Here is a 27,918-nt window from a genome sequence, read left to right on the forward strand (position 1 = left end):
CTTTCTTTCACTTTCAAAGGTACCTGCTACTTCAAGGTACCTCCTAAAAAAGGGGAAATGTCAGCCATCAACATCTTTAGATCCTTTCAAAAGAGAAGGCAGCCTTCCCATTGACTACTGTGTTGGTGATGTTGTTTAGTTGCTAAGTCGTGCCCCACTGTCTTGCACCCCCATGGACTGTAGCCTGCAAGGCTCCTCTGTCCATGGGGTTTCCCAGACAAGAATAATGGAGTGGGTTGCCATTCCCTTCTCCAGGGGATCTTCCCAACCCAGGGATTGAACGCTTGTCTCCTGCAGTGCAGGAGGATTCTTTATCACTGAACCACCAGGGAAACCCTATTGTGTTGTACACAAATGCAAACCTTAAAATTAAAAGGTAGGATTATTTGATGATGCCTTTTAGACTCAGATGGAAAGCATCCTGTTTATCCTTCAAGGCAGCATAGAGGAGCAGTGAAGGGTAGGACCTCAAGAGACAAAATTACTAGACTGAAATCACAGCTCTGCTCTGTCTTTGCAGTGTGACGTTGGGTACGTAACACAGTGTGGTCACAACACTTGGAAATGTGCTGGAGGAGGTGGGGGAGTGAGGATGATTCTATGGTTTATGGTTCAATCCCATGCCTGTTGTGCTTTAAGCAAAACCTAATTTTCACCCCTTTCTTGTTTTCGTTCTTCATTTAATTAATTTCTTTGTATTTTTAAAAAGCATCCATACAGTGGGAAAAAAATACCTATGTGTAAGATAAAATATCCCAGTTGTGTTTCTTACATAATTGTGTGAATAATGTTGGTATAATTAGTAGGATACATTAGTTTTTCATTAGTATGGGTAATATTGGTGTGTTAATAAAGAAAAAAAGACCAGAATGTTGCCAATCCAAAGACTAAATCCACAACTGCAGTGACATGATTTTATTTATTTATTCTTAGAAAACAAGAATGATTATTCCCATATTCAGGGGTTGAGGCAGAAGTTCAAAACTTTAGTTGTATTTCTGCTTGGGAAAATAGCAGAGATCTAAAATTAGTCTTAGAAGACCACAGATATGTACCCAGCCAAATTTAATATGGGATTTTAAAGTTCATGGAGTTAAATAGTTTAAGGCAGCACTGTACAAAGCAAATAGAAAGTGCACTTTTAAAAATTTTGGAGGGGGGGAGTTTTATTTGGTAAGGTATCAAAATCATTTAAGGAATGTATTTACATTTTTATGATAATGATACTTAAAATACTTGGCATCATAAAAATTGTGTTAACTATGAAAATATTAATGTAATAAGAGATTTTTCTTTTAAGGAATTTCTTTAGTAGATGTCATATTGGCTACATCAAAAGAAAACACTCCTTTGTGGTAAAAGTTCCTAATTCTAAGCTATGGATTTCTACACTTAGACTTGAGTTGCTAGTTATATGTGGTGATGACTAGTGTTAAAATTGTGATGTTATATCTACAAAAGAGAAACAGACTCTCACACACAGAGAACAGACTTGCAATTGCCAAGGGGAAGGAAGGATTGGGAGTTCGGGATTAGCAGATGCAAGCTAGTGTATATAGGATGGATGAACAACAAGGGCCTCCTGTGTAGCACAGGGAATTACAGTCAATATCCTGTGATAAATCATAATGGAAAGAATATGAAAAAGAATAGTTTTCATCTGTAAGTCAGCCTCAAATCAATTAATCCTCTGTAAGTCAGCCTCAAATCTGAGGGTGTGTGAATTCAGGTGACAGCAGTCATTTTTAATCTGAATCACTCAAGGACCAATTCTTAGTTCATTGGTCATGTCCTAAGACTAGCCACTCCCAATTCCTAACAGAGAAAATTGCTGGCATCACATTCTACATAGAAGGTTCCAAAGGGCTAATTTATATATTACTGGAGGGAAGGTGGGAGGAGATCACAGCATCCTGAACCCTCTCATTCTCCAGCACAGGCAGTGCCATCCACAATGGAATACACATGGGGAGAAACATGGCAGAACTCGCAAAAACATCTGAAATCAACAGCATACGTGTCTACAATAATGTACAACTTCCTTGAAGTTAGAAAAGCAAAGCAAAACAAGTGAGCTCCATCTTGTGGGAAGACCATCCTCTATCACATGTATCCGTTACCTGTGACTCTTAAACAAATGACCTAATATGAGGAAAAGTTTATCACCTGTGGTATGATTAGAACGATTTCCAGTAAATAAGGACTTTCAATAGCATTAGTATATGTGCTCACTTCTTGAAATTTAAAAATATTTTCAGGATATATGATACTAAATAGTTATAAGAGAAAAATCATGAGAAAAAGCTAGTTTGTTCTTGGGAAAAAAAGGAAAGACTCTTAAAGAATCATAGACATTTAGATCTATAATAGAAGGAATGAAAGTGAAAGTCATTCAGTTGTGTGCAACCCCATGGACTATATTTACTACAGTCCATGGAATTCTCCAGGCCAGAATACTGGAGTGGGTAGCCTTTCCCTTCTCCAGGGGATCTTCCCAACCCAGAGATCGAACCCAGGTCTCCCACATTGCAGGTGGATTCTTTACCAACTGAGCCACCAGGGAAGCCCAATAGAAAGAATATTGGACATCATTTTAGTCAAATCTCCTCATCTGACTAGATGGGATGATAGCCTTTATTTCCTTTAAAATTGTAAATTATCATTTATAAAGCCCCATGAAAGTTGGAACTCAACCAAGAGAAGGAGATCCAGTGTTGGGGCAAGTTGCATTGTTTTTAAAACTTGTAGTCAACAGTTCTGCACATGAGGGGTTTAAAATAAGCTGGAAGTTCCTCAAGGGAGAAAATATAAAAGAAGGAAATTGTCCAATATGCATCATATGCAGCCTAGGTCAGTGAGGGAATTAACAGGAAAGGTTAGTTGGCTGGAGTGAAAGAACCAAAGAGATTATGGTTTTGCTTTGTTTTTTTAATACTCTAACAGCAGGTATAGAAATAGCTCTGGCTGGCAAGAGTATAAATGCAAACTGGAAAATACTGGCCCAGATCCTAGGTATTTGGTGATGCATGATTCATGATGTTGCAGTCAGCTGTTTTATCTTGTATGTGTTTGATCTCTCTCCTCAACTAGACTCATTCAGGATCTATGCTGTAGATGACAGTCTGTTTCCTGCCCACCACACCTTACCTGGCACCTTAAGTGGCACTTCTTTATTTTTTAACTTTTATATAAATTGAAGCATAATTGATTAACAATGTTGTTTCAGGTGTACAGCAAAGTGATTCCATTATACATACAGAGGTATCTACTCCTTTTCAAATTCCTTCCCCATTTAGGTTATTATGGACTACTGAGCAGACTTCCCTATGCTTTACAGTAGGTCCTTGTTGGTTATCTATTATATATATATATATAATAGTATGACTTCTTAAAAACTGGATTATCTATTAACTGTTGATTAATAACTGCACTTTATGTTCCTTAGCTATGTGATTCAAAGGTAAAGAGTGATGAAGACGTACCTTTCCAAGTCAGATTCTCTCTCTGACTCTCTCTCTCTCCGGGAGTTCTGATTCCTTTCTCTGCCCTTTGTTCAAGACTTAAACTAAGGAGTGACAGCCCTCAGTACTCCACTAGCCTAAAGCTCTTTGTAAGCAGCAAAAACATTTCCTTTGTAAAAGTCTTAGCCATAATAGTGATACTATCTGCAAAAATACATATTTGGAATATTGCAAACCCCTATGTAAAATATACTAATGCCTTAGTTTGGAAATTTTCCTCTACTGGTTTTATTTTACTTTTCTTCCCCAAGTACATAAAAACGACCACAGAGGTATTTCTGCAAAATACTTCATGCTCTCTTTTGAAGATAACATAATGTTTTATAGATTTTTTTTTCCTTTCTGGCAGTCAATCATTGAAGGAAATTTTTTAAAGCATAGTAAGAAGAATTAACCTGGAGGGAAGAGGAGGGAGCAATGTCAATATTACTGACCATGGCGCTTTATATGTAATCACGTACCTAATTCTCATGACCTCCCTACCCAGAAGGTGTTATGATGGTTCTGGTTTTACAGAAGAGGGAATTTAGAAACAGCAAGAGTTAAGTAACTTGTCCACAGTTACTCAGCCAAGAACTGGATTCCAGCCCTGGCTCCAGAGGCCGTGTGCTTTGTCAGCGTACTTACAGTCCTTGAATGTACAGAAAGTATAGGAAAAGGGTCATTTCAATCTCAAAGTCATGGCTTGCAGTGTTTACTTTAGGGAAGATAAAAAGTGTATTGAGTTATCTGTGAATCTTTTTTTTAAATGTTTTTTGTGTGTTTGTATGGGGTGGGGGAGTATCAGAATTACACTTGAACTTTGACCTCAGAGTGAGTTCGTGTCAACCCGGTGGTTTAGCTGAATTCTCTGAAGTCATCTTCTTTTCCTATCGGAATTTTGGGAAAGTTAAATAAATAAATAATCCTTTCGTGTATTCATTAATAATCTAAGGCCGAGTTTCCCAGTATCTTTTAAATAGTTTGTAGAGCTTGGGAAAACACAAAGATCCATTACCCACACGTGTTTTTGACATGACATTGGCCAGAGTCCCGCACAGCAGGCGCGCCCACCAATCGGACATGCCCCCGCATCGTTGTCACGTGACTCCAGGAAGGCACTGAAGTCCCACAGGCGGCTTCCCGCACCGCAGTTTACACTGAAGGATGGAGCCCTCGAGTAGGTCTCTCAGTTTATTAGCGATGCTGCCTCGTTGATGTGTTTAGTGACCTTCACTTGTAATTTTTGTGTGCTGTTTTAAAAACTTTTGTAAGCACTTGAGACTCGGGAGCTAGTCTCTAGTGGAAACATCTGTTTATTTCTATGACTGTGTCTAGCTAGGTTTCTTTGTGTTAGGTTTAAAAAAGGGATCGTGTCCTGAAATAAGGAAAATGGGTGGGGGAGGGGCACTGCACTGGGAGTTGAGGACTGGGGCTTGATCCCAGCCTCTGCCAAAACTGGTGCCCTGAGGAAGAAGGGTCAGCTCTTTGAAGGTCCCTGCTGAAAGAGCCAGGCCATTACTAAGCGTTAACTGTGAGGTGTGCCATGTTCTTGCTTATTGACTTTTTTCCTACTTTTTTTTATTAAAAAAAAATTTTTTTTTTTAATTTGGCTGCATTGGGTCTTAGTTGTAGCATGCAAACTCTTAGTCACGACTTGTGGGATCTAGTTCCCTGACCAGGGATCGAACCTGGGGGCCCCTTGCGTTGGGAGTGTGGAGTCTTAGCCACTGGGACACAAAGGAAGTTCCCCCACTCTTTTCTAGATTCTATTCCTATATAAGTCATTACAGGGTATTGAGTAGAATTCCCTGTGCTGTACACGTAGATCCTTGTTAGTTCTCTGTTTTGTATATAGTAGTATGTATATGTCAGTCCCAGTCTCCCAGTATATGCATCCCCCACCCTCACTTTTCCCCCGGTAACCACAAGTTTGTTTTCTGCATCTGTGACTCTACTTGTTTTTAAAGTGGATTCATTTGTACCCTTTTGTTAGATTCCACATATAAGCAATATCATACTTGTCTTTCTGTGTTGGTGAGAATGTAAATTGGTACCGCTGCTATAGAGAACAGTGTGGAGATTCCTTAAAAGCTTATTGCCTTTTATCATCAGGCTTCTTTGAGCTCGAGCTACACATGAAAGAAGTATTGGATTGGCCAAAACATTCATTTGAGTTTTTTCATAAGATGTTGTACTCTCCCAGGTTCTGTGGGAGCTTGAAAGAACATAAAAGAAGGTGCCTTTTCCCAGAGTTTATCCATCAAAACATGGGCTACCTATGTTACAACAAATCTTATTTGAAAATTCATTTCAGTAGTAACTTGGAGTTAAGATTTTTCTCCATGTCTCTTCTGTCTCCTCACCTGTAATAAACAGGACCAGCAATAAGCTTAGGAGAATTGGTCAGTGTCCATGTCTTGGGCCAAGAGGGCTGCTGCCAATAGGTACCCTTCAAACCAACCAAAATCCCCCAAACCTCCAGTGTGTTCCTACTCAGAGCTTTGGAGTCCTGGGCTACTGTAAGCACAGGACTGCAGACCAAAGGGCAAGAATAGACATTCCTGTTTGCTGGCACTGAGACGCATCAAAGGCCTGAGACAGGTGGGGCTTTAGCTATGATGCTCAGGCTGTGACATTAGCCTCTAGATGTAGAGGTTATCTTGTCTAATATCTATATCTTACCTAGTTATCTGGGAGAGACACATGTTCTTTTTCCTTGACCTGAGGTTGTCAGGTGATGTAATTGGGGTCTTGTTTTCTGATGGGCTTTGTCCCCAGTGAGGGTGTATGGATCACTTTTTTATCTTCAGTGTATCTCAAATGAGAATAAAGAATGCAGCCTTGGTGGGAATATAAATGGTGCAGCCACTATGGAAAACAGTATGGTGGTTCCTCAGAAAATTAAACATAGAATTACCTTATAATTCAACAATTTCACTCTGGGTGTACATTCAAAAGAATGATGGGGAACTCAGAGAGATCTCTGAACACCCAGGTTCAGGGCAGCATGATTCTCAATAGCCGAAACCTGAACATCCCAAGTGTCAATCAGTGGATGAGTAGATAAACCAAATGTGGTCTGTCCATACAATGGAATATTATTCAGCCTTGAAAAAAGAAGGAAACGCTGACCCAGGCTACAGCACAGATGAGTCTTGAAGACATTAGGCTCAGTGCGATAAACCAGTTACAAAAGGATAAATTCTCTGTGACTCTCTTCATGTGAGGTACCTACAGCACCAAGATTCACAAAGAAAGGAAACAGAATGGTCGATGTCAAGAAAGAAAGCAACGTCCTTTTCCAGGAGAAAGGAGGGGTCTGTTTGGTTAAACTGTGAAGATTTAATACAACATGGGTGAGATTAGAGGTTGGTTCAGGCTGGGGGATGTTGCTGCTCTGTACCTGTCAACAGCTGAAGGCAAGGCAGCTGGTCCCCACTGGCCCAGCCCCAGATGTCAGGCTGTCTTGTTGTGATTGACTTAGTCAGCAAGAGGAGAATGGCATGCTGGCTGGTTAGCAGTGCCCTGGTCAGGGCTTCTGAGCCTCTGGCTCCAGTTGGATTGCATCCTGATCCGGGTTGTAATCCTGGTCTATACCATCACATCATTCAGTCTAATACAAGCCTGGTTGCTAGATCTAGATTGATTTAGATTGAACCTAGGTTGATTAGACTCTAGATCCCTAGAATGAGGGGGGATGACTGTGAGCATAGGTGTAAACGTTTTTGTATGGCTGGTGGGTGGTTTAGTTGCTAAGTCATGTCCAACTCTTGTGATCTCATGGACTGTAGCCTGCCAGGCTCCTCTGTCCTTGGGATTTCCCAGGCAAGAGTACTGGAGCTGATTGCCATGTCCTTCTCCAGAGGACCTCCCCAACTCCGGGATCAAATCCAAGCCTGGTGTACTGTCAGACAAGTTCTTTACCACTGAGCCACCAGACATTGCAAAGCCATGAGGAGCAGAGGAAGTAGAGAGAAGAGAAGAGGGCTCTGCTGTAGAGCCTCTCACTCTCCCTGCCCCCCGACAATCATTCATCTTATCCTTCGGTCCAGAGCCATCCAAGTAAGAGCACAGGGTCACCTTCTGCAAAAGGTCAAGTGTTGGTATTAGTTAACGTGGATAAAGGGAATGAAATCTACTGGTTTAACATGAAGCTGTTGCAGAAAAGACACATTCTCCTAGAAGACATGTATTTGTGTCACCAAAAAAGCCAGTAGTACCAAATCAACTATACTCGAGTATAAGATAAAATTTAGAAAAAGCCTACACCCCCCAAAAGAGTAGACACATTGAGCACCTCCTAACCTACTCACCGTCCAGCATCCTCGCTGTTCCCTGAGGCTGTCAGCATCCTTGGAGATGTGGTCTTCAGTGATCCAGACACCCATCTCCCCACCCCTTCCCTTTCTCACCCAGAACTTCGCAGCCCGAGCCCATCCTTCAGCTAAGATCACCTTTTGGAGAGTGTTTCATTCTGACATGGTAGCCGATCAAATAGGGAATGTGCCACGGAACTGGATATACTCCAGAGCCCAGCCACAGAGAATTATGCTCTTTCATAGGCCCAGGATACTGTGCATCAGCCACAGTGCCAAGCAAGGCAGACACAAAAATGGAAAATGGGAAAGAGGGAGAGGCCCTGCTGACCTGGGGATGTCACAGGCTAATAAGGGATACGGACACCTCCAATATGGTTACATATGCTATAGATACAGGAAGAACGATCAAGAGCAAAAAAAAAGTAGCAACTCACTATTGAGGAGAGAGATGGGGAAAGACTGTGAATTGTGTTGCCCCAAAAAGATGTGTCGAAGTCCCAATCCCCAGGACCTGGGAACGTGACCTTATTTGGAAAGAGTCTCCGCAGCTGTAATTAAATTAAGATGAGGTCATACTCCGTTTGTTGGGGTTGAGGGGGCCTCATCCTGTATGATCGACATCCTTACAGGAAGAGAAAACTGAGATGCAGATGCATCCACAGGAGATGGCCTTGTGGAGACAGAGGCAGAAATGTACAAGCTGAGGCAAGTCAAGGACCACGGGCCACTCCAGAAGCTAAGAACCTTTGGAGAGAAAATGGTTCTGCAGACAGATAAGCAAACACAGAAAGTGGAGGCAGAGGACAAAATGAACTGCTCACAGAGGGGTGCCTGACCAGGTACTGGGACCCACTGGTGTGCCCCCGGATTCCAGGGCAGAGTGCAGCTGTAAGTGGGAGAGGTGGTGGAGGGACAGGCAGGAATCTGCCCAGACAGGGAGTGTGTGCCATGCTAAGACGTCTGGAGTCTTGATTCACTGAGCATTTCATGGCTGAATGATGGTGAAAAGGCATTCGCAGCCTCTCACGCTCCGGGTGCTGCTCGTGCCGTAACTTAGAGCATATCCTAGTTTGGACCTGATGTTGCCTTGTCCCCTGGAGTTCTTCCAGACGGAAGGCTTGGCCAGATGCAGGCTGACTCTCAGACTGGAAATATGGAGACTATTTTCTGAAACATCTCTGCTCCTTGCATTTGGCATCTGGTTTTCTATAGCAACTCCCATCTGCCCCAGACGCAACCTTCTGATTGGCATAGGGTATGCTCAGATCCAAACCGTGATTAAAATCTGTTTTGTTTCTCAAATTCTTGGCACCGTTTCTGCTTCCAATTCCAATCCAGTCCTCACTTAACAAAACCAAAACATTTGATAGCTAGTCTTCCAAGACTGGCTTTCCACGGTGCATTTATTCTGCACCGTGGAAAGCCAGGGTTTTGAGGACTGGTTCAGTTTTTCAATTCTTATTTTCTTATCACAAACCCACTTTAGTCTTTTTGTGTTTCTCATTATTTGATTAAGGATATTTCCAAATCTTTTCTGACTAATATGTTTTCCACCTAACGTGAGCCTGGAAAAAAAAAATCTAAGGGTAATCTAAGGAACTATTTGCTAAAATTTCTGAAAGGACCATTTCTAAGTGGTTTTAAATAGTGTAGCCTGAATGAGTCGACTGCCAAGGGGTGTGGCTGGGGAGTAATTCGAAATTCCTTCATGATCTCCTTGAAGAATGACGTCACATTTGCCTAGAATAGCTTCATTCAGATAATAGTAACTGTTACAGTGCTATTATTTTTAAAACAGTGTGGAAAAAAGTACGAAAGGAAGATGGCAGAGGCCTGAAGTCTGCGCCTCATCAGCTAAGCTAACAGCAAACCATTCAACTATTTTTGGCCTCAGTTTTCCAGAAAATGAAGGAGGGTCTGATTAGATTATTTCCAAAGTCTACAGTTGTGCAATCCCGAGTTTCTTTTTAAATTACAGAAGCAGTGTATACTCTGAGGAAATACTTTACCATTTGATGGCAGCTATAACCCAAATGCTTTTCTTAGTAAGTTCTGAACCTGGTGGGGGAAAAAAAAAAGTCTTTTCAGGGATGGCCATATTTTTTGGCAAAGTCTGCCACCTAGTGGTGGCAAAGGTGGAAACAGTCTTTATACAGTTAACCCAAGTTGACCATTGAATACAATTATTGTACTCACTTTTAAAACCTTGAGTCTATTTAAAAGTAGGAAGCTGTTATAAATGAATATGGATCCTTATTTTTTTCAGATCCTATTTTTAGTTTCTAGACAACCCCCTTTCCACCCACCATGCCACCTCCCCGCAACTTCCCAATCTTACAAAGCACTAAATGCTTTTGTCTCATAGAAGGACTTGCGGGTTTTAGGCCCCGAGTCCACACCGTCAGGGCGTGTGTGCCTTATATTCGTTCTGTGTATCCCTTTAGAATCTGCCATAGACAGCTACCTCTTCTGTGCGGCAACCTTACATGACCCTTGAGTAGCCTCATTCTAAAAAGTATTTAAAAATCTTAAGCATGAGTATTATCTTCATAAAAATATTGAATGACTGGAATCATAAGAATAGGTCACGCTCTGAATACTCATCCCAGAAAGTATGAGTATTCTATTGACATTAGAGAGATGCCGAAAACCATATCCTATTTGACATTTTGCTGGGTTCCACTTGGACCCTCTCTTGGACAATATTAGTTGGCAGTCCAAAAAAACATGTTGCAAAAGATTTGCAGTGACTCAAATAGCTAAGCATCTTTTCTTGCAGTTATAAAACAACCCAAAAGATGATTAAAGTCTTTGAAGAAAATTGTTTCCTACTCGAAAGGATCATTGCCCTCCTCTGCATTTTGGTAATTTGCCTGCAGTGACATGATGAGAAAGTGCAGGGCATAAGCAGGTAATTCATTATTCATCTTTCCCACCCCCCGCCCCTGCCCCAGGGAATAATTCCAACTGCTTTCTGAACACCTCCTCTTGATTTTTCTCAGAGATGCTTCAGACTCAATGATGTCCAAAACTGACCTTCCTCTCATTTCAGTTCAATTCAGTCTCTCAGTCACATCCAACTCTTTGCGACCCCATGGACTGCAGCACGCCAGGCCTCGCTGTCCATCGCCAACTCTGAGAGTTTACTCAAACTCATGTCCATTGAGTCGGTGATGCCATCCAGCCATCTCATTCTCTGTCGTCCCCTTCTCCTCCCGCCTTGAACTTCCTCTAGATCTGGCTTATTTCCAATCTTTTCTCCCTTAGAAAATGACACTTCTCACTAACCTGTTACACAGTTACACATATCAGGAATGCAAGAGTCATAACCTTGATTTCTCTTGAAAGCATTTATGCGTTTATTATCAAAAAGCAGAAAAAAACAAACAAAAAAACCAGAGCCAAGCTGTCTTAACAAGCATGTAAGGGAGGTGTTATTTTAGCCGCAGTTTTGTGGATGAGACTGCTAAGGAACAAAGTGGTGAAGAGACTTGTCCAACGTCATAGAGCTTGTAAGTGGTAGGCTGAGGATGTGAACCCAGTCGCTGGGATTTGGAATCTGTACTCTCACACTCTCTTTAAATCTAGGAAACTGTCTTTAAATCTAGGAAAAACTTAAAGCTCAAAATCATCATTATGTTTAATACTGATATTGAAATTTCAGACAATGCAACAGGACATGAATTACAAATAAAAATGAATATTGGAAAAATATGGATGATCCCATTTAAAAATTCATAAAATCTATCAAGTGAAAGGCATTTTAGAATAAAAATGTTTCAACAGAGGTAGATACAAAAAAAAAAAAATACATGAGACACTACTACAAGAGTTTTTAAAATTCCTTGAAGAGGCTGTAACCAGAAAATTTTGCTTCTGTGTGCTGTACTATGTTCCATTAAATACACAGGTGACCTATAAAGGTATTTGGAAAACAGAAAATAAAAGTTAATTAATAACAGGCATTAAAGTGAGGCAAGGGAAAATAAATGTAAAAACTAAGGTGTATTTGGATTTCCAAGGATAAACGTAGACGTATGTATGACGTAATTATGCTACAAGATAAGCATCTTCATTGAGGCCCCCTCTCTAGGGTAAATATGAATATAAGACTTGGAGGGGGATGGGACATTGGCCAAATGGATAGATTTGGCTAAACGGACCTCATTGGACAGTGAAGGATCAACTGTCATAGGTGGCTTCCAAATGAGTAGATTGCATTGGAGACTTGGATAAATTGAAGTGTTATAAATGCAATTAAGTAAAAATAGCTAAATTTTTTGAAATATGGAAAAAATATCAGACTTTATATATTGATATACATACTAATATTTTTTAGTTTATAAACTATCATTTTAACATTTTTAATAAAACTGAAACAGGTTTACCAAACATTCTGCTAGATATGAGAAGAATTTGTTATAGGACTTGGCAAGAATGCTAATAAATTCCCTCAATTTCATAAGCAATCTAGACTGGCTCTCGTATTAAAAATGACAAAAAATAAACACAAAGTTCCTGGTAAGACACTTATTTAAGTTTTAGAAAATGGTGATTCATTAGACCCCGAGATAGCAGTGTGGTGGGAAATTTTGTGTTTAACAGTAAGACCAGGGACTTCCTTGGTGGTCCAGAGGTTACAAACGAGTTTGATCCCTGATCTGGGAAGATGCCACGGGCATCGGGGCAGCTAAGCCCATGAGCCACGGTGCCCTAGAGCCCGTGCTCCACAACAAGAGGAGCCGCCGCAGCGAGAATCCCAGGCGCCACAGCCAGAGAGTAGCTGCCACCTGCCGCGACTAGAGAAAGCCTGAGTGCAGCAACCAAGACCCCCCACAGCCAAAAGTAGATAAATGAAATTTTAAAATGCATTCCTTAATTATAATAAAAAAGAAAGCCTAAGAAACAAGAAGGCCAGCCTTCCTCCTTACTGGGACCACACTGGAGAATGGGAAAACGGGAAGAAAGAGGAAAGCACCCACACCCCCAAGACAGCCTGGTAGAGTTTAAAGAGCAAGGGTTTTGATGTCCAGGGGCTTTGAGCTGGAATCATAGCTCTGGCCCTCCCCATCAGGGTGTCCTTGGATCTGTCACTTTGCCTGGGAATCCTGTGTCCTCCACTATGAAACTAGTTAGTACTACCAGCAGAGCTGTGTTGTGGGGAGAGAGGATGCAAGGTGGAAGATGCTGGCTTTTGTCATTGACTGTTTTAATGTGCTAATTAGGAAGAGCCACCTGGCTTCTCCATCCTACAGTGTCCTTGCTGTCTGCTGCAATGACCTTGGCTGCAAGCCTATTACAAAATCAAAAGGGATTTTAAGAATTAAAAAAAAAAAAACCATTCCAAAAAAGTTCCTTTAGGGACTTCCCTGGAGGCCCTCTAGCCAGAGTTCACCTTCCAGTGTAGGGAAGGTGGGTTCCATCTCTGGCCAGGGAGCTGAGACACCTCATGCCTCATGGCCAAAAAACCAAGACATAAAACAGAAGCAATATTGTAGCAAATTCAATAAGGACTTTAAAATGGTTCACATAAAAAAAAATTTTTTTTTTTAAGAAAAAAAAATGGAGTTCCTTTAGAACCACAGATATCTGATTTCTTTGCTGAGATCCATATAGAATAAGATCATGGAATTCAGCAATGAATTTCAAATATTGGAATTTTACTTTTGAACCAAAATCATTTAAAAACTCGCATTAAAATGGTGAGACCATTTCTCAACTTCCATTGTCAGTGGCATTGGGGGACCCTGAAGAATGTGAGGTTTCCTAATGTGCAAAGTAATCTGTCTTTTTCAGAAAATCACCAGGCGTCTGCGGGTGAAACGTGATACCAATTCATGCTCAGAGCAGAGACCTACATTAAGACCTCCATTAACACCTCAGCAGTTTTATCTGGGGGTTTTGATTTCATTAGCAAAGGTCACATTTCTGCACAGCCTCCCTGATCCTTTTGTCAACCTTATTTAGGAGGACTTGAGTGTCCTTAGGGTTTGTTAGAGAAGCATCCTTGGAAGAAGGAGGACTTGCTGCCCAGCACACACAAGCCCAGTGGCTGACAAATGTCCCCTTAATGAAGTCCACATCTGAAGCCCTCAAACCTGTGAGGATGTTACCTGATGTGGCCAAAGGGACTTGGCAGATCTTGTTAAGGATCTCGAGCTGGGAAGATTATCCCGGATTATCCCAGCAGGTCTAATGTAATCACAAGGATGACAGGAGACACAGAATTAGAGAAGAGATGGTGACAATAGAAGCAGAGGTCAGAGGGATGCAATCACTTGCTTTGAGTTGGAAAGGGACCAGGAGCCAAAGAACAAGAACCCAGCCGCCTCTCAAAGCTGGGAAAGGCAAGGAAACAAGTTTCCCCTCAAGACTCCAGAAGGAGCACAGCCCCGCTGACACTTGGATTTTTTTTCCCAGTGAGACTCATTTTAGACTCCTGATCTCCAGAACTGTTAGGTAATAAATCTGTGTAGCTTTGAGCCAACGCATTTGTGATCATTTGTTACAGCAGCTTGTTGCTGTTCAGTCGCTAAGTCGTGTCCGTCTCTTTAAGACCCCATGGACTATAGCACGCCAGCCTCCTCTGCCTTCTACTATCTCCCGGAGCTTTCTCACATTCATGTCCATTGAGTCAGTGATGCTGTCTCACCATCTCATCCTGTCACCCCTGTTCCTTTTGCCTTCAGTCTTTTCCAGCATCAGGGTCTTTTCCAATGAGTCGGCTCTTCACATCAAGTGGTCAGAGAACTGGAGCTTCAGCTTCAGCATCAGTCCTTCCAATGAATATTCAGAGTTGATTTCATTTCGGATTGACTGCTTTGATCTTGTTGTCCAAGGGACTCTCAGCAGTCTTCTCTAACACCATAGTTCGAAAGAATCAATTCTTTGGCGCTCAGCCTTCTTTATGGACCAGCTCTCACATCTGTATATGACTACTGGAAAAACCATAGCTTTGACAGTATGGACCTTTGTCAGTGGGAAACCAGTGTAGGCACACAGTATGTAAAACTACCCACCGTGTGTCTGTTGTATGTTTCTAGGTGAACCAGGCTGAAACTGCCAGAAGTAAACCTTCAGTGTTGTTGCCAGTGTTCTTTTTTTTTTTTTTTTTTTGGCCAAACGAGTACAGAATGTGTTTAGTCTTTGAAGTTAGCCATGTGGTTACCTCTCTTCCACCAAGAATCAAGAAAGTCGGCTCCAACTAGGCATTATCCACTCCTGCAAGGTATATTCTAGGGCAGAGCATAGAGCTTTCATGTAAGAGAGGTTCAGAATCCTGGCAGCCCAGTGGTTAAGACTCTGTGCTTCCATTGCAGGGGGCACGGGCTCAATCCCTGGTGAGGGAACTAATATCTCTCATGCCACACAGGACAGCCAAAAAGTAAACAAATAAAAATAAATTTAAAATCCTGGGGAGGTCAAGGCATAGGGTTAGAAGTGTTCCTACTTCAAGAATTTGCATTTATTTTTATTTTGGCTGTGCTTTCAAATATGCATTGTTCTTATATTAATCAGGAGTTGGGAAGCAATCTGAGGGATCCCTGGTGTGTGTGTTGGGGTGGTGCTGGTTGGAAAAGATGTGAAGAGTGAGCATTCACTGTGACCTGAGGAGGAAATGTTCGGAAAGGATGCTTCATTGGCTGTTCCACTCCAGGAATCCAGAGAATGGCTCTAAGTGGAAAATTCCAGTGCCCCCTGGCTCCCCAAGGGAAAAAGCCTTCAATGATTGGCTGGGTCATTATTGGTTAAACATTAGCTCTCCATTCAGACTTCTGAGCATTGAAGCCCCACTCCACTTCCCCTTGCTGTGTGAGCTTAAGCCAGTTAGGTAACCACTCTGTGCTCAGTTTTTCTGGGTGGTGGTGACAGTTGTTTAGTCACCAAGTCGTGCTCAACTCCGTGTCACCCCATGGACTGTAGCTGGCCAGGCTCCTCCGTCCATGGGATTTCCTAGGCAAGAGTACTGGAGTGGGTAGCCATTTCCTTCTCCAGGAGACCTTCCCAACCCAGGGATTGAACCTGCGTCTCTTGCATTGGCGGGTGGATTCTTTACCACTGAGCCACCTGGGAAGCCCTTCCCATGTGGTATGTGCATATGCATACATGTTGCTTCAGTCGTGTCTGACTCTGTGCGACCCGATGGACTCTAGCCTGCCAGGCTCCTCTGTCCATGAGATTCTCTGACCAAGAATACTGGAGTGGGTTACCATGCCCTCCTCCAGGGAATCTTCCCGACCCAGAGATCGAACCCCTGTCTCTTGCATCTCCTGCATTGGCAGGCAGGTTCTTTACCACAAGAGAACTGGGAAGCCCTCCTATGTGGTAAATAGGTACAAAAATATAGCTTGAACAATTGGTGTGAAAGTTACAAGAAAAAAAAAGTGCTTCGCACATAGGAAGCACTCCATAAATGTTAAACCATTGCTATAATGCTGACAACCTTGGAGAACATCAGAATTTTGAAAAGGGGAAACCAATAAGCTCCTAGTTCTCTATTTTTTAAAAAAAATTTTTTACCATATTTTCCCTACTTCCTCTGTCACATAAATAAGCCAAAGGTGCCCCCTGTGTATTGATCCCTATGTTGTTTATTTCCTCGCTGAGAGCTGAAATCTGTTAGCTCAAAAGCAGGCTGGTGCCAAATTCAGATTTGTATATATCCAGTTGTTTTAAACATAGCCCAAACGAGCAGATGTTGACCCCTTTTGCACCTCTTTGATTTGCATAACCCACGAAATCTCACCTCACATCTGCCAGCCATAGATGAGTTAGAGCCTTGTAGTTACGAGGCTCCAGGAGGTTACAGCTCTTTGAGGTCTCTGACCCAGAGACTCCTCGCCACATTCTGGGAGACATCACGCAGATACTGTAAGCCCCGCTTCCACCCCGTCTCCTTTGAGAATTCCCTGGTCATCCTCCCCTCCTGAGTAGCAATCCCTACGTGCCATAGGCTCTGGACCAACATCCGCTGGAAGGGACATCCCCCAGATACAAATCTGTCGGTTGCCTAAGAAAGCTTGTGTGACCTTGGGTCACATCTTTTCCTTTGATCAGCCCCCAAATCTCTCAGACTCCCTGCATCCTCTTTTCCCACTAATACCAATTCCCGAAGAACATTCAAGCGTATTTTTGCTTCTGCCTCTTGTAAGAAGCCCACGAGAACCAATGGACAGAGAAGCACATGTTTTACTTGCTTTAGAGTTGCCCCCATTTGGGATATGAAGTGTTGGATATGGAACAATTGTTAGGAGTGTCCAATGGCTCAAATGATTCTATTCATTCTGTCCCACATTTAAAAAAAAAATCATACACTATGATCATAGGTGTATCTGTTGGTACTTTCCAAAATAAAGCTACTGAATGAGAAAAAATGAAACTCAAATCTATAAACTTAAGCTTAGAAAGTCAGTAGACAGGGAACACTGCTCAGTATTCTGTAATAACCTAAATGGGAAAAGATTTTGAGAAAGAATAGATACGGAATCACTTTGCTGTACACCTGAACCTAACATAACAATTGTTATACAGCTGTGCCCCAATATAAAATAAAAATTTTAAAAAGAAAGTCAGTAGAAAGCCTTACTTCTCCAGAGCCAATTAAGTTGATGTTAGGACCCAAACGAAGGAGGAAAAATGTTTATGTCAAACATAATGAGTTGGTTCTTTCAAAAAAGGAAATTTCATAGTTCAGTTATTTTGCTTTTGGAACTATCTGGTTCATAAATGAGAAGAATAAAATACTACTGGCTCTGATAGTAAAAGAAATAATAATTGGGCAAATACATGACTTTTTTTTTAGAAGTACTTTATCCCTAACCAGATGACGCTCCCCAAGTTCCACTCTCTCTGATCTTAAAATTGAAAGACCATTTTCTGTTACATCTAGCATTCTTGTAGGCTCCTCAACTAATTAAACCAGACAGGGGAAGGGAAAAAATGAGATTGTCTCATCCAGTTCTTTGCTTCCATGTTGCTCCGTTGTTAGTTCAGGATTATTAAAAGATGAACTTCTTTTGAAGGCATCTGAGAAAGGAATGTTTGTGATCTCACTCGACATATCTGAAGTTCTTCCTGTTGTTCTGTTCTGTAATTTTATATCTTTATGACCAGCATCTTTTCATAGTCCATCACCGCCCCCATTGTCCTCACTTTCCTCCTGACTCTGTGTAGGCACTGTGATCATACAAACACTTTCAGCTCTCTCTCTCTCCCTCTCCCCTCTGTCTCCCTCTCCCCTCCCCTCTCATTCTCTCTGTGTGTCTTATTCTAGCTCTCTGCCTTTGTCCAGTACTCCTGGGAAACCCAAGCCAGGCTAAACACGACTCTTATGGACCCTTTGCTTGAACTTGAGTCGATGAACATGGTAGAAGGAAAAAGCACTCTGTAAGGACTGTTTTCTCTAAGTTTAGCACCACAAATGTCAGCGTGCTCTCGGTGCCACTCATCAGCCCTTGTTCCCTGGCCCTTCCACTTGGCCACTCCTAAGATGCCTCCCCTTTGTCCTCCATCTCCAATACTTTCTCATCTTCTCACTCTGTTAATCACCTTTCTTCTGATTTCATCTGAGAAAACAAGAACTCTCCCCAAAGCCCTTCCTCCCACTCTCTCTATTAAACCTGGTGGTACCCAAGCCCCTCTGCCCTCCTTCCTGTTAGAGTGGGTGAACTGATCAAGAGCCCATCTTCGTGCATGGGTCCCATCCCCTCTGGTCCACCCAAGGACTTTGCTCCTACTACAGTCTCTCCTGAAGCATCCCTCTCCCTCATCTCTTTTCTGTAATATCTCCATTCAAAGGAAAACATTCCTTATTCCCATATTCTATTGAAGCCCTGTTTTCATTTTTCCTCGCTAAAGAATATCTCCTTGAAAACAGCTCTCTCTACTCACTGTAGCAAGTTGTTTTCCCTCCTTCTTAATGGAACTTATTTCAGTCAGACTTTTGATGAAGCCCCTTCATTGACTACAGTCTCTCATGATCATCAGGAGCCTCTACGATGGTCAGATCTCAGTCTAGTCTACATCTAACTTGACTTTGGTTGGTGTTGAACAAAGCCAGTTACTCCCCTCCATGCAGAGCATCACTCTCCAGTTTTCTCCCTCTTTCCCTCACTGCTCACTTCTTTGTTGGGTTCTCCTTTTCTTCTGACCTCTCAGTGGTGCCATGCCCCAGGAATCAGTTTCCAGACCCCTTCTCTGTCCATATTTCTCTAGGGACTTTCACTAAAGGTCATGGTCCTAAAGATCATACATGCTGACTTCCAAGTTTATAGCTCAACCCAAGCCTCTTTCATTCATACTAGATTGCCTGCTTGACATATCCACATTGGTATCCTTTAGGTCTCCCCAACAGAGAAGGCAATGGCACCCCACTCCAGTACTCTTGCCTAGAAAATCCCATGGGTAGAGGAGCCTGGTAGGCTGCAGTCCATGGGGTCGCGAAGAGTCGGACACGACTGAGTGACTTCCCTTTCACTTTTCACTTTCATGCATTGGAGAAGGAAATGGCAACCTACTCCAGTGTTCTTGCCTGGAGAATCCCAGGGACGGGGGAGCCTGGTGGGCTGCCGTCTATGGGGTCGCACTGAGTTGGACACGACTGAAGCGACTTAGCAACAGGTCTCCCAAAATCCATATCCCCCTCGAAACTGTTTTTTGTTCGTTCGTTTTCTCCTCCCAAGTCTGCTCTTCCCTAAGTATTCTTCTTCCTAGTGAATGGAACTACCACTCACATAGTTGTCTAACCCTCATCTGTCCCCCTTCCCAAATTAGCTTATTCTTGGCTCCTCTTTTTTCCCTCTCCAACATGAAATTCTGGGTCCATTCTGTCACCTAACCTTTATTTTTTAATTTTTAGTTTATATTATAGTTGAGTGACCATGTATTAGTTTTAGATGCACAGCAGAGTGATTCAATTTTATGTGTGTGTGTGTGTATCTCTTCTTTTTCAAATTCTTTTCCCATTTGGGTGATTTCGGTGTATTGAGTAGAGTTCTGTGTACTGTGCATTAGGTCCCTGTTGGTTATCTGTTTCAAATATAGCAGTGTGTACATGTCAGTTCCCTTCCACTTTTCCCCTTTGGTAACCAGAAGTTTATTTTCTAAGTCTGTGAGTCTGTTTCTGTTTTATAAGTAAGTTTATTTATATCATTTTTTTAAGATTCCGCATATAAACAATATCATGTGTTGTCTTTATCCGACTTCCTTTACTTAGTGTGATCATTTCCAAGTGCATCCATGTTGCTGTAAATGGCATTAGTTCATGATTTTTTATGGGTAGTATTCCATTGTGTGTGTACACACACACACACACACACACCCCACATCTTCTTTATCCATTCATCTGTCAATGAACATTTAAGTTGCTTCTGTATCTTGGCAATTATAAATAGTGCTGCTATGAACATTGGAGTACATGTACCCTTTTGAACTTACACTGTTGGTGGGAAATGTAAATTGGTACAGCCACTATGGAAAACAGTATGGAGGTTCCTTAAGAAACTAAAATAGAGCTACCATATGATCAGCAATCCCTTTTCTGGGCATATATTCAGAGAAAAACATGGTTGTCACCTTACCTCTAAAATATATCCAAAATCCTGCTGCTGCTACTGCTATGTCACTTCAGTCATGTCCGACTCTGTGTGACCCCATAGACGGCAGCCTACCCGGCTCCTCTGTCCCTGGCATTCTCCAGGCAAGAGTACTGGAGTAGGGTGCCATTTCCTTCCAATGCATGAAAGTGAAAAGTGAAAGTGAAGTCGCTCAGTCATATCCGACTCTTTGTGACCCCATGGGCTACAGCCTATCAGGCTTCTCTGTCCATGGGATTTTCCAGGCAAGAGTACTGGAGTGGGGTACCAGTGCCTTCTCCAACCCAAAATCCTACCACTTTTCAATGTTTTCCCCCACAAATACTTTCAGACCAAGCCCCTGTTCCTCACCTGAACTATTGCAATAGTTTCAAAAATGCTATAAGACTTAGCTCCTGGGCGTCTTCATACAGCAGACAGAAAGCCACTTGTAAGATGTAAATCAAATCGTGTGTCCTTTTCAAAGCTCACCAATGGCTTCTGTTTGCAACTGGAATAAAATCCAGTCCTTACACTGACCTGAAGATCCTAAATGATCAAGCCTCTGGGTCCTCACAGGGCTCCAACCACAGGTACCATCTTGCTCTTCCTCCTGTAGGTCCAGGACACTCCCTCTCCAGATGTTTGCCTGGATTTTTCCCCCAAGGTGGTCAAATGTCTCACTCTTCGGCTCAAAGTTCATCTTTCTAAAAGGGTTTCCCTGACCAACTTATATATAATAGAAACTTACACCTCCACTATTCTTCTTTATCTCTCTTCACACAATTCAGAAAAAATGCATATTGACACTTCTTAACATTTGTTTTCATTTCCATTGCCTGCCTGAATCCATGAAAGCTGAAGTTGTGAGTTGTTCACTGGTATATCTCCACTGTCTGAAATGGGGCTTGATTCACAGAAGGTGCTTAGAGATATTTTTTGAGTGAATGGAAAAGTCCAACAAATTCTTATTATTTGCCCAGCAAATAATTGGAAACAGCAATTAAGTCTTAGCTTAGGCTGGTAACCCCAATTAATTTTGTCTTTCCCCAAGGCCTTATTCTTCAACATCAGCTTTGCATTTCTTCCCTAATCTTTCTCTTTGAATATTTGTTACTTATGTTGGGAAACTTAGCCCTAGACTGTTGTCTCGCCAATTGTCTTAATGGATTCAATTTTTCCTCTATTTTTTCATGAATGTGTCAAATTTTCTGTTTTTTAAAGTTTCCCATTACCAGTTAATTTCTACCTGTCCTCTATATTTTAATATAAATAATTATCTTTTTGCATTTATTTTCTCTGAAGGGATTTTTTTCCTCACTAAATTTGTTTTGTATATTATTCTTGGTCCTTTGACTTTAGCCTGGTGTTTTCAATGTCAAGGAATATTTCAGGGTATTTATTCATTCACTTATCTAACCAAAAAACCAACTATTAAAACCCTATTATGTACTCACAGCATAATTTGAAAAGGACCCAACAGTAGTAAAAATATCAGTTTATTTTCACAGATGAGCTTAGTAGGAAACAGAAAGTTTGGCAATCTGGGAGAATATTTCCATGAAATTCTCAGCAAACTCTTAACAGAGCCTGCACAAAATTTGACTCTAAAAGTGTTATTTTCTTACTTTGTTTCTAAATGGAAAAATTTGGATTTTATGGAGCTATCCAAAGTCTTGTTTAGTGACTATCTACAGAATTTTGGCTGCCCCTTGGACCAGTTAGCACTTCTTCTTAGCTCACACACCCAGGAGGTACCCAGTAATCTTCCAGAACCAAATGGGGCCTCCCAGAGCAATCCTTTCATCTTCTGAAGTAATTAAATTAATCTGGAAGCACTCAGTTTCATATTAGGGTAGAAAAGAATAATACTACATGCTTTCCTTTGAAAAGCACATTAAAGCTTAAAAAAAAAAAAAAAGGCCCATTAGTAAAACTATAAAATACAGACTTCCCTGGTGGTCCAGTGGTTAAGACCACACTTGCAATGCAAGGGGTATGGGTTTGATCCCTGGTTGGGGAACCAAGATCCCACATGGTGCACCTCTTAGCCAAAAAAAAAAAAATTAAAAAAAAGAAAAGGAAACGTATAAAATAGAAAATGAACCCAAGGTGATATTAATGCCTAATATAGTAGTCTGTGTTTTAGAGAACTTGCTAAGTGATTTTGGGCATTTATTATCATATAGACTTGTTCGTAATTTCAAATGTAGTTCATTTCTCCTAAAATGCGGACAGCCAAATACTTTGCTGTGCCTTTTCTAGCTTCTGTCTAATCCTCCAAAAACAGTCTTAAAGAAACGTGAAAATTGGCCAATTTAATGGCATGCTGCAAGGCCGTTACTGTTTGAGTGTTAACACATTTTTTTGAACTAGTCCTTCGGGCCTGTCTGCCCTCGGTTTTAGCTCATCATTTTTGAAGTTGTCTGGTCTAAATGTGGAAAGGCTTCAGCAACCTAAGCCTTACTTTTGGACAAACTAAAGATTAAATATATCCAGATGGTTGTGAGCATCATATAGCCACACTGTAGTTGAGTGTAGAATGAAAAACACAGCAAATTCCTTTTGAACTTGGGCTTCTTCTGTTACCATCTCCGCATCTCTGCTCTCTGAAGCCCTCATCGAAAGACCCAACATCACACAGGCATAAGCTCCAATTCCCTCCCAGGTCTGTTCTTATTCCCCGAGTATACATCTGCTGAAACCACTTTCTTTTTCCTGTTATCTGAAATGTTTCTATGAAAATGAGGGGGTTAGAAGAAAAGCCATTTGCTTTAACTACAACTGCAAATGGAGATGGGGTAGGCTTGTCTTTTTTTTTTTTTTTTTTTTTTGGTGGCTGCACCACGTAGCCTGCGGATCTTAGTTCTCCAGGGATCAAACTTGTGCCCCCTGCAGTGGAACACAGTCTTAACCACTGCGCCACTAGGGAAGTTCCAGGGTGACCCTGTGTTAAGTGTTTTTCTCTTTCATTATACTGAATACACCCAGCTTGATTACTCAATCTGTGTTGAACAAGCTTCTTAAAATCAGTCTTAAGATCATTGTCATTTAATTTTTATCAGAAGGTCATCAGTCAATGAGAAATAGTATTCAGTGGATTTGTTTGAAGGACAGAGTCCATCACTGTTGGAAACTCTGGAGGCCTAGTATTTGGGGTCAAGAGCTTTGGAGTTCAACAGATCTGGGTTCAAATTTTTACTGCTTATGTGTTGTAGGGCCTAATCTCTGAAGTCTGTTTCCTCATTTTTAATTTAAGGATAAATAATAATGATACCTTCTTCAAGTTGATATGAGGAGTAAAGGAATAATGCGTCCTAACGTCCACATCAGTAGATGTTAAGTCTTTTGGTTATTGCTCTTGTTGATACTCAGGGATCAAGCCATATCTGTACAGAGTTAGGTGTCTTGGCCTGCTCATTTTCCCCTGACTCCCCCAGAGTATTTTATTGAATTCCCTGTGGTGTGGGACTTAGTTTCCAGCCCAGGTCAGTCTAAGAAGCAACTCTTTACCGCCCATAGTGGCATTTCCCCTTAAGGGTGCCCCCAGGAGTGCTGTTTATCACTTTCCACAATTCTCCTTTTCATGGGGACCTCCAGGAGAATTCAGGGTTCCATGTCAGTGCCAAGCAGAGACATCCTTCTGAGCATTTGGTTTATTTTAAGCTCATGGACAGTAAATTACATAACTGACCGAGTTTCCCTTCTTGAGTTGGCTGCTGGAAAGCTTAGACCCAAATGTATGGCTCATTTGTCGGCAGTGCATTGGTTATTATGGGATGCATTTTGTGTCCTTTGCTTTATTGTTTTACTTTTTTATTCTCTCTTCTCTTTCAAGCAAATTAAATGTTATTTTACAATTTATTCTTATAAGTTGCCTAAACTAACTGCTGAAGCAAGGTGAGGCATACATAGATAGAAAAATACAGAAAGAAAGAATGTGAAGTCATTCAGTCATGTCCGGCTCTTTGCGACCCCATGGACTACGTGTAACCTACCAGGCTCCTCTGTCCATGGGATTTTCCAAGCAAGAATACTGGAGTGGGTTGCCATTTCCTTTTCTAAGACAGAAAAAATAGATACAGATATATAAAGTAAGGCTTCTAGTAAGTGAGCCTGTATAAATGGCTTAGAGCTTCTCTATCTAAAATATGTTTAATTTTTGTCAGAAGATACTTGTTCTATAAAATGAATTTTCCAGTGGGTAAAATTTCAGATTTTGCATGAAAGAGAAAGGAACAAGTTCAAAGATGGGAAAGTTTTGCATGAAGGTAAGTTTGATTTGGGAAGCCAGTAGGGGAAACACTGAGCTCTTGATGGAGAAATGTCTTGTATGATTGGATTAGTTAATTAGCTTATTCATTGTGTACAACCCCAGGGTCAGCTTATAAAATGAATTTTTAACCTTTCATAGAGAGCATAAGACCATGAGCTCAGAAGCCAAACTCCTGATAGAAGTCCTGGCTCTGCCATTTCCTTGGGTAATTGACTTAACTTCATTGTGCCTCAGTTTCTTTGTTTACTTTATGACAAGTAAGGTATTTTAAAAATTTTTACACATGGATTATATATCTGTCCAAGAATTCTCAAATCTATGAGTGTTTCATGGCAACTTCAGAGAAAATGTGTGTTTTCTTTCTTGGTCTTTCCAAACAAACAGAAAAGCAAAATAGTTTCTGTGAAATATTTTATTGTGCTAGCATTATAGATTTGTTTGTGAAATGTGACACCATAAATAGTGTGTCTTGCCTTTTTTCACCCAAAATATTAGTGTTAGTCACTCAGTGATGTCCGACTCTTTGCAACCCCACGGACTGTAGCCTGCCAGGCTCCTCTGTCTATGAAATTTTCCAGGCAAGAACACTGGAGGTAGCCATTTGCTTCTCCAGGGAATCTTCCTGACCCAGGGATTGAACCTGGATCTCCCACATTGCAGGCAAGTTCTTCAATATCTGAGCCACCAGGGAAGCCCCTTTCCACCCAAAGGTCAGTGGTTTCTTTTTCACATATATATTGTATTTCCTTAGAGCTATAATGAGTGAAAGGAATGGATGCAATGTATTCTCTGCAAAAATAGTGTCATATGGAAAAATTTAACACACAAACATTCTTGGCTGTTCCCCCTCTTCTTCCTCGATGCCTCTACCTCTTATACTAAAGAGAATATATCTTGCCTATTCAGCATTGAAAGAAAGTAAAGAGCTACAGATATTAAGCAAATCTACCAAATATGAGGCTGGGGCAGGCAGGTTGAGGGAGAAAGAATCTGGAAACTGGCAGCTGGAAAGGGGGTTTTTTGGTGTGTCTGTTTGTGTCCAGAATTGAAGGCAGCCTCATCAGGGGCTTTAGGGTAGAAGGGAATTAGGGAGGGAAGGAAAGGGATTTTTTGAGAAATGTTGCAGGAGGGTATAGGATTCTCTCTAATGTTCACTCTGAGCTATGCAATGAAAAATTGACTTTTGGATGTTCAATTGATTTTTGTTGTTGGATTGTACTTCTTTCAATAGGATTGAACTACAAGAGATCTGAGTTTTATTAGGGTTACATAGTTTTCTCACAGTCTTGAATTGAACCCTGTGTATTCTAACTTTGTAACACAAACTATGTTTTAAACTTGTCATTTAAGTTCGTTGCACATTTCATGTTTATTCATTTTAAAAGTATGATTTCATCTCCTCCAGTTACTTTGCATGGAGTTATTTTATTTACTTCCGCCCTTCTCTATAAAACGAGTAGAATAAGCAAATGATGATGCTGTCTTTACTGGGAAGAAATGCCTCGTTGTTGGTCTGAAAAACCACAACAAACACTCAGAAAGAACAGCACATAAAAAGAGAACCCAGACACCTTGGTGAGAAATAGAAAGAAAGAAGTTTCAGTCTGTAGAAATTGGAATAAATTACAGGGGTGCGTTTTGGTGGCTAAAAGAGTCAAGTCCAGTGTAAATGCAAGATAGAGATAGAGACTAGATAGAGACTCTGCTCAGGATGCTAAAGAGAGGATTGGCCAAGAAAAGGAGCAAACTGGGACTGACCTGAAAATAAAGATGTATCATGGATTGCCCTAGCAGAAGCTGCACTTCACAATGGATGGTAGTATCAAGAATGGAAAGAATTGGGCCACAAGTATCTTTTCCACTGGGCTTCTTTTTTCCATTTTCTGTACCTGTCTTTGTCGCCCAAATATCTCATAGATTCCTCCTCTTACCTTACCTACCACCTCCACCACCAGGGACAAGGCATTGTTATCTTTCACATGCATAATTACAGCAGCTTCTTAGCTGGTCTCTGTTTCTTCTCTGGACATCTTTCCATCTAGTTTCAGCTCCATTACCAATGTGTGTTTTAATTTTTATTTATCTATAAATTTATTTTGGCAGTGCTGGATCTTTGCTGCTGCTAGTGGGTTTTCTCTAGGTGCAGCAAATGGGAGCTACTCTCTAGCTGGCGGTTCACGGGCTTCTCATTGCGGTAGCTTCTCATTGCAGAGCAAGGGCTCTAGGCTGCAGGGGCTTCAGTAACTGCAGCACATGGGCTCAGTAGTTGCGGCACGCAGGCTCTAGGGTGCAAGGGCTTTAGGAGCTGTAGTGCACAGGCTTAGTTGCCCCACAGCATGTGAAATCTTCCCGGACCAGGGATGGAGCCTGTGTCCCCTGCATTGGCGGGTGGATTCTCAACCACCGGACCACCAGGGAAGTCCACCAAGGTGTGTTTAAATGATGCTCATGCCTGTTGACTGTATGAATAGAATCCCACTGCTCTTAATGTAAAGGTGAAAATCCTCAGCTCACATCTCCTGATGTGGCCATCATCTATCTCTCCATCCTCATTTTGCCCCAGTCTCCCTCTTAGTTTGTTCTCCAGCTGTTTACAGGTAGCATCTCCCTTCTGACACAAAGACCTTTGTCAATAACGTTCCTTCCATTGGACAGGGCTACTCTGACCCCTTCCCCTGCCTCAGCCCTGCTCCATTTGGTTAATTCCTTTCTAGCTTCAGACAGCTGCATCATAGCTCTTCTTCAGGGAAGTTTCCTGCCTCGTTTGATTCTAGAGGGTATCTGCTCGCTCTACATTTTCATAGTATTCTGTACTTTCAGAGAACTTACTGGTGCCTAATTATGTTTACCTGATTATGGACTCAACTTGTCTTTCTCCCTCCCTGTAGTCCAAGACCACAATTACTTCACTGGTCTTTTTATCCACTAAGACCAAAGCAAACACTCACACATGGTGAATAGCACTCCCTTGGTGTTGTTGACTGAATGGATGAATGTAGATGTTGGGCTTCTTTTTTTGTTTCTGTTTTTAACTGAAATTAGTGGATAACCCAGATTGGGACAAAAAAATCTGAAAAAGTAATATATATAACCAAGTCACTTTGCTGTGCATCTGAAACTAACACAATATTAACACAAATATTGTGTAAACTAACACAATACACTTCAATTTAAAAAATAAATATTAAAAATATTTTAATTAAAAAAAATAGTGCAGAAGTTTTTGGTGCCCTTAAGAACCTCCAGAC

General features: G+C 41.4%; 1 protein-coding gene across 4 annotated transcripts in view; it reads left to right on the plus strand.

Annotated features, from left to right (window-relative positions):
• The window catches only part of CACNB2 (calcium voltage-gated channel auxiliary subunit beta 2), a 424,474-nt gene that overhangs the window by 108,787 nt on the left and 287,769 nt on the right, over positions 1-27,918 (plus strand). The window lies entirely within an intron of this gene.

The sequence above is a fragment of the Bos javanicus genome, chromosome 13 (assembly GCF_032452875.1).
Source record: "Bos javanicus breed banteng chromosome 13, ARS-OSU_banteng_1.0, whole genome shotgun sequence".
Classification (NCBI taxonomy): Eukaryota; Metazoa; Chordata; class Mammalia; order Artiodactyla; family Bovidae; genus Bos; species Bos javanicus.